This window comes from Gavia stellata, chromosome 11, assembly GCF_030936135.1.
Source record: "Gavia stellata isolate bGavSte3 chromosome 11, bGavSte3.hap2, whole genome shotgun sequence".
Lineage (NCBI taxonomy): Eukaryota > Metazoa > Chordata > Aves > Gaviiformes > Gaviidae > Gavia > Gavia stellata.
In genome coordinates, this window is record NC_082604.1 from 11,939,666 (window position 1) to 11,950,292 (window position 10,627).

Sequence of the window (10,627 nt, forward strand, 5' to 3'; positions counted from 1 at the left end):
TTGTGGAAAAAATGGAAATTGGAGTTTAAAAAAAAATAAATGTTAAAATCTGCACTCTTTGTGTGATATGTTTATTTTTTTAATTGAAAAAGGTGACTTCCCCTTGAAATGAATTCCTTTGCTTATGAGCATCCAGCTGAAACTATTACACAAGTGTATTCACACCTGTTAAAGCCACTTTCCACCTTGCTCACTTTGCCCTATGGGTAGCTATGACCTCTGTAGAATATAACTCCTTCCTCTCCCCCAGAGAGCTGCTATATATGAAGCTTTTGCTTACCATGAAGATCTGTTCTTAGCTCAATTTCATCTTAATCAGACTTGAGAGAATTTCTCTTACCAGTTTATCTATTTATTCAGGAGGAAACTTACCCATATTGTTACAGGGCAAGCTTCTAGCTCATCCATTGAGAAGGATTATGATTAAGGTAACACAGTCTGCTCTCAATTTAAAGGGCTATCTCTACAGGAGAAATTTGCAGTGCTTTCCTCCCCTTTATGCATTTCCTATAGTATCCTATGACTTCCAGCATAACGAGGATTTCCTGATGCAGGATCTCTTGATGGAGGTCTGCAGACACTACTGCAGTACAAATGATGCCTGACAGAAGTAATGGGACTCCATGGAGTAGGTAGGACATGGGTGCAGGCTGAATGGGGAAGGCTGCTCGGTTTTTTAGGTACTATTACACAGCCCACATGGGCTTCAGGGATGTGACGAAGTAGGCTGTGTAGGTGTAGTCCTCTCATTGTCAGCACCAGAGTCTTGCAGATAAATCTACGCCTTGGCTTTTGGTAGCTTTTAGTCATAGAGATAGAAGCATTAATTTTAATTAATTTAAACTCTAAATGTAAAGCATTTTTGGTGTCCTTGAGAGAAGAGCTGAGAGGTGTTGGGCTTTTTAAATGGTGTTCATGAGTGTAAGGCTATTATTTTCTGGTTTCAAAACTTGCTAGAACTTAAGCAATCTGCTTGTGGCCCTGCAAATCTGGGAATTGGCAATTCTCTGTGAGTGAAGCTCTGAAAGAGCAAGATTAATTGGCTTTAATTTCCAGCAGGTGGATTCCATGTCCCTGATATTAAAGACGTCATGGAAGAAGCTATCAGCCTCCCAGTTAGGAGTAATTACCCAGCATGTTCCTTAGGGATTCCCCTAACTTCTGGGCAAAACTGCAGAGCTCTACCTCATACCTGCTAGCACTAGTGTGGACTCCTGTTTGGGCCCAAAGAGCTCCCAGGTTAAATCAGGCACCAACAAAATGGTACAGACACACTGAATGGATTTGTGTTAAAAGAGTCAGAAGGTGAGGTTCCCCGAGCCTACCGTAGGCATTGGTGGAGATGTTAGGAACCAGAGCTGTAGATGAACCTGTTGCAGAAAAGTCTGACGTTCAAGCTAGCGAATTCAAAGCAGGGGAGCAAAATAAGAAATTGAAGACCGATATGTGAAATTCTGTGGGTGGTTTTTTGTACTCCCAGGTCGGGCCTGTCAAAAGTTTTGTATTGCTTCTGTAACTCATCCTTCCTCTTGTCGGCCATGGCTCCATTACCACAAAACCCCAGATGCTTCATCCACAGAACTATGACTCGTGGGATTGCTTTTAGTTCCTCTTATTCTGGTTGAATATATTTTTTTATAACCAACCTCACCGGAGGAAAAAAAGAATTTGAAAATTGGTTTCAATGCTCAATAACATAGGTTGATAAGGTTATTATGTTACTGGTAGGAAATTCCATGTAAAAATAGCATGTCCCTCCATGCATTCCTGAGGATACAAATAGATATTATAAACGAGTACTGTATCTCCAAAATCATCAGATCAGAGGCACATTTTTGTAAGTACCCTCAAGTGGACAGTTAAAAGTTCTGACAGCTCTGAAAATCATGACCGTTTCTAGGAAAACCTGAATCCTGATTACTTTGGTGGGGCTGTTCTGCATTTGTGTAGGTTCTTCCTCTCTATCTTTGTCCCTCAGCTCCTAATTCAGCATATGCAATTTTGTTGAACAATTTGAGGTGCAGTATTAGAAGGTCATTTGGGGACTTTTTCCCTTCCATTTACGTAATTTTTTAAAAAACAAAATATTTTTTCTTGCAAAATGCCAACAAGGCTTTTTATTACAGCTTGGATATCATTTGGATAATGGGTATGAGAGCTTTCCCTTCAAAGTCTCAGCACAACTTCATACATCAGTTCCAAAGTCTCCTGCTCTCACTGTATTGAGACCAGTCCTCAGTGATTCCTGTGCCTGCTGAAGTATTATTATTGAATCCTATTTGTGCATCTTCTTTCTGTGTGGTTTTTTTTTTGGGTTTTTTTTTGTTTGGTTTTTTGTTTTTTATTTTTATTTTTGCTTCTTTTTTAACTCTTTTTTTTTTTCTCTAAAGCAATCTCACATCATTCCCAGTCACAATGTTGCAGCATTTCACTAGCTTGGGATCTTTGACAGAAAATTTTCTCTTCATATATGGAATCATAATCAGATTTACTAATTTCTTAATATTTTTTCCTCCCACTCCAGCACAAAGCAACAAAATAACTTAGCATTGCATGGACAGTGATTTTTGTAAAGAATATAAAATCTTCCGCTGATTTAATTTTGCTGTTAAAATATAAAACCTGCCACATCTCATCTGCTGGGCAAGTATTAACATTTGTTGAATTACCGTTCAGTTGATGGTAGCTCCTAACTATCAGTTGAAGACTGTTTTTTGTTCCTCATCTCTTGTTTTTTCCACCTTCCACACAAAGCGGGGGGGTGGGTTGTAAAGCATGTGCAAATCCAAGAGACAAATGGGTGAAGGCCCTTCTTAGCCTGCGGTATGCATGTTTTCATTACTGGGTGTGCTTAGTGACAATGACACTTTTAGGTCTTTCATAGGAGTGTTGATAATTAGCCAGTTATTTTCAATTACCAATACCAATGAGCCCACATGTAACTGAACTTCACTCCTGATGAACTGGAATGCATTGTTCAGCTGTAATTTTGTTGAGAAGTGAATTGGGGAATTCGTGAACCAAGAAAGGCTTTAGGCTTATGACACTGTCACTTGATTTTAATGGCATACACCCAGCTGGATAAACATCAAAACAATACAGATGATCAATTGTAACAAGCCTTCTGTATGCTGAGCTCAGCTGCTTTACAGCCTGGCAGTCTTATTCCAAATACCAGGCTACAGGCAACATACTTTGCCAAAATATGAAGCATAAAAGAAGTTTTTAGTCTTCAGACTAAAATCAGTGCATTGTGTATGCTAAGTTCACTAAGTGATTACAGTTGTATGACTGTACATAAATGGAAAACTATGTATGTTCCTATGATCTTGTGGTTGCTCTGTTCTGGAAGGTGTCAGCCTTGACTGTCCACTGTTGCAGTCCTAACTCTGTTAAAGGCTTTTAAATTGCTGTGTTTGTTTCTTCTGCATTATCAATTGCAGATAGCTTCCAGTCAAAGCTCACCAAGAGCTGCTGAACATTTAAATACAATATACAATAGATATGGCGCTGTGCCTGCTATTATATATTAAGCATAGTGTATTGCTCATGTAGCTACTACCGTAAATAAAACCAGACATTTGTTTAATAGTCTTTTAGCTTCCTTGAATTTATAGCGTTATTCAAAGATTATGCAATCCAAAACACATACTAAATGTAAAAGCATCAGATGAAATTAAGAATATTGTGTGCTTAAAAAGCATATATGTCACAGGAAAAGTAGAGGCTAAAATACCATTGTCAATTGTTATTGTTAAATTTACAATAGCATTTCTATAGTTTTGCTTATATGACTTCAGTTATACCCCCAAAATAAAGTAACAATTTTATTTTTAAGCATCTGCATCTACATTTCTGTGTTCCTGAAACTTTGCTACTCCCTAACTTTAAATTGAAAACTCTATTAATTTTTTTTTACACTCTCTTTGTATCAAGGAGACAATTGATAGTCTGGATTGAGATCCCCTGAAAAACCAGATATGCTCTATACAGTGTCCATATATGGAATTGTGCTGGATACACTTACAGTGCATGTCCTATACTGGAGGGATTTTATCTACCATTACGGCCACACAGCTGCACATACAAAAGTGAGGAAAAGAGGGACTGCACGTAGCAGATGTTCCTAGACTAACAGTGCCAGCAAAAGGATATGAAAATCCAAGGAGAAAAGTCTGTATCTCAGGTTCTGTTAAATTTGGTTCCTTCCCCATTGTTAATATTCTTATTATTGGAGAGGTGTCCAAGGAACATGTGAGATGCAATCACTAAGTTTCATTAAATATATCATTAATTCCTACATGTATTAATTCACAAACCTAACCTCTTGGTTAAATCTGTATGACCTTTAGATCCAATGCATTCCAGTGTACTAGGTTTTCACAACACTCCATCTCCCAGAGTATCTTGATTTACCTAAAAATCTAACCTTCACAGTGATTCTTTTTTTCTAGCCCTCAAAATTATGGAGAAAGTCATACTCATGGTACGAATTAGGGAGAGAGAGAGACAAACCAGCTTCTGGAAACAGGAACAGTGTGGCCCAGCACTTGGCTCCCTGGTGAGAAAGCCTGTATCATAGGATCCATTTAATAGATAGCTACAGGATAAAGCAACTTAGGAAACAAGAAACATTGAGATAGTGCAGTTGGGGTACCATGATTAGTGAAGGCATGTACCAAGGCAAAACATTTATGTGTAGGCAAAAATTTTACGTGTAGGATTGTCTAGTACAACAAAATTGTAATAGACTCCTCCGATATCTTCTGGATGATAAAATTTAATCAAAACATAGATTGTTCTTAAAGGAACATGGCTTGCAAGGGGATAAACTCTGTACCAAGAACTCATATAACAAATGTTGAGGTGACAGTAGATAGCATCATTAGGCACCAAGGGCAGAGAAACATTACAAATCTGTAAGAAGCTACAGACTCATACCTGGGGGGAGCGGATAGCAAGGTGCTATGCACTGACTGGTCAAGCCATTTAATTAGAGTTGTGTCAGTGGAGATGGGTTCAACGAAGTGGTCTAATTTGCAGTGAAATTGTCAATTACAGTGTCGAGATTAAACTAGTAGTTAATATCCTTGCAGCATCATTGGTCAGGCACAAAGCTAGTGAGAACACAATAAACTTACAAAGCAGGCAAATGGGAATTTGAGAATGATAGATGTAATGTGGCAGATAAATCAGAGCTGTAGAGTGGTCAGTGTGGTGACTTCAAATGTTCACTCAAATGTGGCAGTATCTCACGTACGAATAAGCTTTGTTATATAGCTGTACTTAAGGAATACAAATCAAAATGATAATGTAAAAGTTTGTCATGCATATCTGAAAAATAATAATATTTTAGCTATTTGTCTTACTACAGTGATTTCTTTTTTCAAATGTACATTTACTAGAGCTGGTTGAAAAATATGTGTTCCAGTGGGCATCTGAATGTTTCATGTTGTTGCGACTAGGAATAAATGGTCAAGATGTCTTTTAGAGACAATGCAAATCTCAAAGATACCTGACATATTGCAAATCTCAGAGTTGCTCACTCTATAGCATCCTCCAAATTGGTACAAGAGTAGGCAAAAATGTTTTATGAATTTGAAAGTGGGTAGAGCTGTATTGATGCTAATTACAATGAATGGATGATATACATAATATATTGTTTTGCACATCCATATGAAGTACATCAAAATGATAGTAAGGAAACTTAGAAAACAAGAAACACAGAGACAATGCAGTAAGACTACCACACTTACTGAAGGCATATAGATATGGAGAAAATATGATGGTTTATGTGAAATGCTTAATGAATTTTGGCATTATAAAAATGAAATATAAAAGCCCAAATGAGTTATTTTTACTTTTTTATTAAAAATAACAGTGAGATGAACACACTTTAATAAAACTGTGTTTTCTAAACCAAAGTGGCTTTCACTACTTATCTTTTTCACTTTTATTGTAAGCTTACTAGAAATCCTGTTATTCGTCAGGAGCTTTTTGTTTCCTCCTGTCTCAAAGTAGTTTTACTCAATTGTGTGTTAAGGTATATGTAGGAGAGGTGCTACTCTATTTTCCTCACTAGGTGCATCCTGGTAACTCACTGGCTTTCATCTTGCAGCTCAGACAATCTGACCACAGAATACTTGCGTAATTACCTGATACCGTCAGCTTTGCAATCTCCACTGGATGATACAGAGCTCTCCTTAACCAAAAGGTCTTCAGCCCCCTACAGTCTGGACCATGGAAAGAAAGATTAAAGGCATTTCTGAGTTATTCTCAGAGAGGGCAAGATAAATACATTTTATTGGTTTCTTTGCTTTGAGGGTTTTTTGTTGTTGTCAGGTCTACCCATCAGCTTGGCAAGGTTAAGAGCAGAAAGGCTCTCCCTTAAAAAGTGGAGAGCAAGGAAAAACTTTGAAAATTTGACTGAAACAAGTAAGAATGTATGGAATTTGCCTGACTTCATGGGATCTGTAAACAGTTTGTCAGAAATGGAAGATGGAAGAAAAGAGCAAAGAAGAGAACTACTGTTCCTTTCTGGTACTTGTTATTATCTCACTGTAGGTAAACAACACATGCATCTATTCATGTGAACAGAAACTTGCAGGTGACACACTTTCTAGGCAAATAGCAACTAGTAATTTTTTTTAATTCGAGATAACCTTAGTTGATGAAAACAACCATGCAAAGATGAAAAGCAATCTTTGCGAAAGAGAGCATTTTGTTCTGTAACAGTCAGCTCTTTCTCCGAGTAGCTCTTACCTAGCAAACAGCAAATTCCCAGAAGATCATGTTCCTTATACAATATAGTTTTAACATCTTTCATGGCTGTGGTGTCATGATTAGCATTGGAAATAACAGAGCAGAAGTGAGAAGGAGCTCTGACAATGCACAGAGAAGTGTATGTGTACAGTGGTGTCTGTTCTGGCAAGAGGAAGCAGGTTATCTACACCAGAATAAAACAACTTTGCAAAAAAAATACCTAAACCCATTTAATTCACCAAGCAGAGACAAGGAAATATCAGAGCACAGTCCTTCTGCATCTGACAGACCTGATAATTATGAGAAAGCACAGCATGCAAGAAAGGACAGCATGCAAAAACTCCCCTTAGTAAAAATTCACTGCACCCATTACTAACATAACAGAAATAGGAAGTGGCTTTCTACATCTTTCCCTTAACTCAGACTACTCTTGGGCTGGCCTTTCTGATTTAGTTCAGCATACCACAGACTGACCTACTTCAGAACAAGTGGGTCATGATACAACTTCAAATCAGGAAGCCTAAAATCCACTCTTCTCTGCAAGCGAGAGTGTGTTTGAGTCAGAAACACTTTCTTCTTGTTACCCTTCTTAGGATGGTGCTTTGGCTCAAGAAAAGAGAAATTTTCAGAACCTGTATTGGCAGGAAGAACCCAGGGTTCTCGAAGCTCTTCATTGTAACTGTCATAGTTTTGCTTCATACTGTCCAACACAGTTGTCTCCAGCACTCTAGACAAGTGTATATTGCAGCCTTTCAAAGGCTTTTGAATATTGACTGATAGTGAGGTTTATAGTATCTTAACTTTCTGCCACTCCTACACACTGCTGACATAAGCAAAAATGCACAGGGAGCAACTGATGTATAAGTTATCTTTCCAGGCTGATAACATCAATATTTTTGATCTCTGTACATAAAAGCTTGTTATCTCACCCAGAGATAAAAATTGCTGCAGATCCTGGATGAACATCCCAGCATTTAACTTTTCTTTCCAGTGTAGATATTTTTGAATTCTCCACGGTGTGTATGCAGATTCTTTGAAGCTGGCCTTTCATGGCTTAGGAGGCTGTGTGCATTCTTTGGATGTTAAAAACATCAGGGCAACAATTTTGCCCCAGCAGTCTAAAAATTTTCCTTCTAAAAGTATACACTAGTTGCCCATTTCCCTGAACTTGAAAAAGAGTTGCATTTCTGCTTAACAGTCAAGATTTAGTGGTATGGACTTCAGGTCAGTCTGCTGTTATCATCAGAGTCCCTGCTTGACTAGTCCTCAGTAATTAGCTGTGTTTAAGTCCTTCCCTTCACTCCCTCACTACATTTTTTACCTTTGCTGCCTAAAGTCTCCTTAGGTAATCCTACCTGTGCTACCACTCTGGTTCTGTTTTGTCAGAAAGACAGACTGTTAGTTACCATATATTTATTTTGCAGACCGGCCTGTCCTGGGTGGCACTCTGGGAAAAACTTCATCTCAGCATAGTGTTAGCTCTTTGTCCCCTGCTCAGGTGGTCAGCAGTTTTTTCTGGTTACTGTATAGGAACAGAGCAAAGAAGGCCATTATGCCAGTGCCTCTTTGGGACAGTCTGGATAGCAGGCACAGAGCTAAGAGGGATTGACTTCTGTCATTACTCCACTGCTCCTGAATCTTCTGCTTACAGAAGCAAGAAAAGGAGGTGAGAGCTGAGGCCTGATTTGACTTATCATCTTCCAGTGTCATTATTCCCTCTTAATCCCGGGTGACGACAAGCTGGGGGTGTGCATGTTCAGATGGAGATTTACAGCAAGAAAGTGAGGAGAGAACATGCTGAACTGCTGGGTACTGACGTCATGGTGCTTTGCAGCCTTTCTACTTACCTCTCCCCTGTTTAGGTTGGGGCTGCATTTTCCCTTTTTGTGTCTCATGAAAAGCAAACAAACAAAAAAAATCTTGTTGGCATACGATATGCAAAACCTTGAAAAAATGGTTGCTCAAAATATCACAATAATTGATTCAATGATGCAAATACAACCCTGAAGTACAGAACTGAAGAGATACTTACTGCATAAGTTACAGCTGAACTGCAGATACTCCTCATTTATTCTGTAGAGAAGTATCAAGCCTTTAAATTTGACTAAAAAAATTAAATGTAGCACTTCTAGTTGGTGTTAAGTAATACTGAAGGCACCAGAAAGGCTGAATGAATGTGAGTTTACGGAGAACAAAGAAGGTGTTAATGTAGGAAGCGGTGTCCATGCCATGTACGTTGTTCTTGTCACTTAAGTTACAAGAACACAAAAATATTTATATTCCGCAATTATAATCTGGGTGGATATATATTATGCTGAACAAATACAAAAACCTGTTAAGAAACTGGAGACCACCAGGACTAGGGGTTGTTCAAAAAGTTATTTTCGAATAGGGTTGGTCTAAGTAAGTCAATTCAGTTGGAAAGCTGTTTGGATTATTTGTTTTCAATAAAAATATTTCTTATCTGCCTCAAGACTTTCCACACACAAATAAGACAAAAGATTTAAACAAACAAATGGGAATGAAAAACCCAGAGACCACTTTGTCCCCCAGTCATGTCCCAAAGTAAATCTGGAATTGGCCATTGTATTTTACTTCCTGGCTTTCAAAAACCAAAGGACTGTCTTCAAAGTGAAGCTGTAGGGAGCCATATGGGTATTTTTGGAAAAGTCACGTACCGTTAAACACTGACTGGGACTGTCTTATGTTGACCCGTTGTCAACAATGTGGGCTATGAGGAGATTTGCTAAATGAAACTGTGTTCACTGCTTCCCCCTATTGATGCTTTACAGCCATTTCTGCATAAAGCTTGACTCAATTTTTTAGTTCTATTAATACATTATCTTTTAATGATTCCATGTTGGTTATCTCTTTTCAACTATATTTTTCCTTCTGTCTTTGATGAAACACTATTTTCATACTTATGTATCTGTCCCGAGTTTCTCTTTAAAAACATTAAGCTGATCAGGGTTTTTCATTTTTTTGATCTTTGCCTGCTTTCCTTAATAATTAAGCGGCTATTTGCTTTTCAAATAGCTTTCATATATTTGTTATGCCATTACTTGTGGCTCTTTAGCACACCGAATTTTATAATTGTTTAGTGCACTCTAGCCTTCGAAGATCTGATAGCTTCCTTTCTATGGCAGAAATGAGAAGCCCTTGCAGCTCTGGATGTACTATATAGTGCGAGCAGTTCTAGCTGATGGCTTTCAGGGCAGTCAAGATGAGCTGACTGTGAAAACTGCAGAAAATCCTAGCAGTACTAAGTGAAAGGTAGATAAAATTCAGCAGGGATAATTATAAATCCATGCATCTGGGAGAAATGGAACCTAAGTTTGTATAAATAGTGATGGGCTTCTAGCTGGCTATTACTACTCTGGTAACATCTTGCAGTTATAATGGATAGTTCTGCCGAAATAACAGCAAAAAGCACCGAATATCATGAATTTATAGGAAAGAATTAAGAGTAGGAAATAAAATAGTGCCACGCTGCCACAGAAGCTCACGGCAACCTGCTCCCTCACGGGAGGCCTCGGTTGCGCAGCCGGGGCAGGATGTGGACATGGCTGCGCAGCCGAGGCCTACACTCCGGCTGTGCAGCCGGGGCAGGATGCGGACATGGCTGTGCAGCCGGGGCAGGAGGAGGGCTGAGGGCACGCCAGCTGTGCAGCCGGGGCAGGATGCGGACATGGCTGCGCAGCCGGGGCAGGAGGAGGGCTGAGGGCACGCCAGCCGTTCAGCCCTGAGGAGAAACCGCCACATGGAGAACCCGCCGCGCCCAGCGGCCCTTCCCGCCTGGGTGCGAGCGCATGCGCGCAGGCGCTGTTTGGGCGTTGCTATGGTAGCGGGCCGAAGCCCGGGGCCG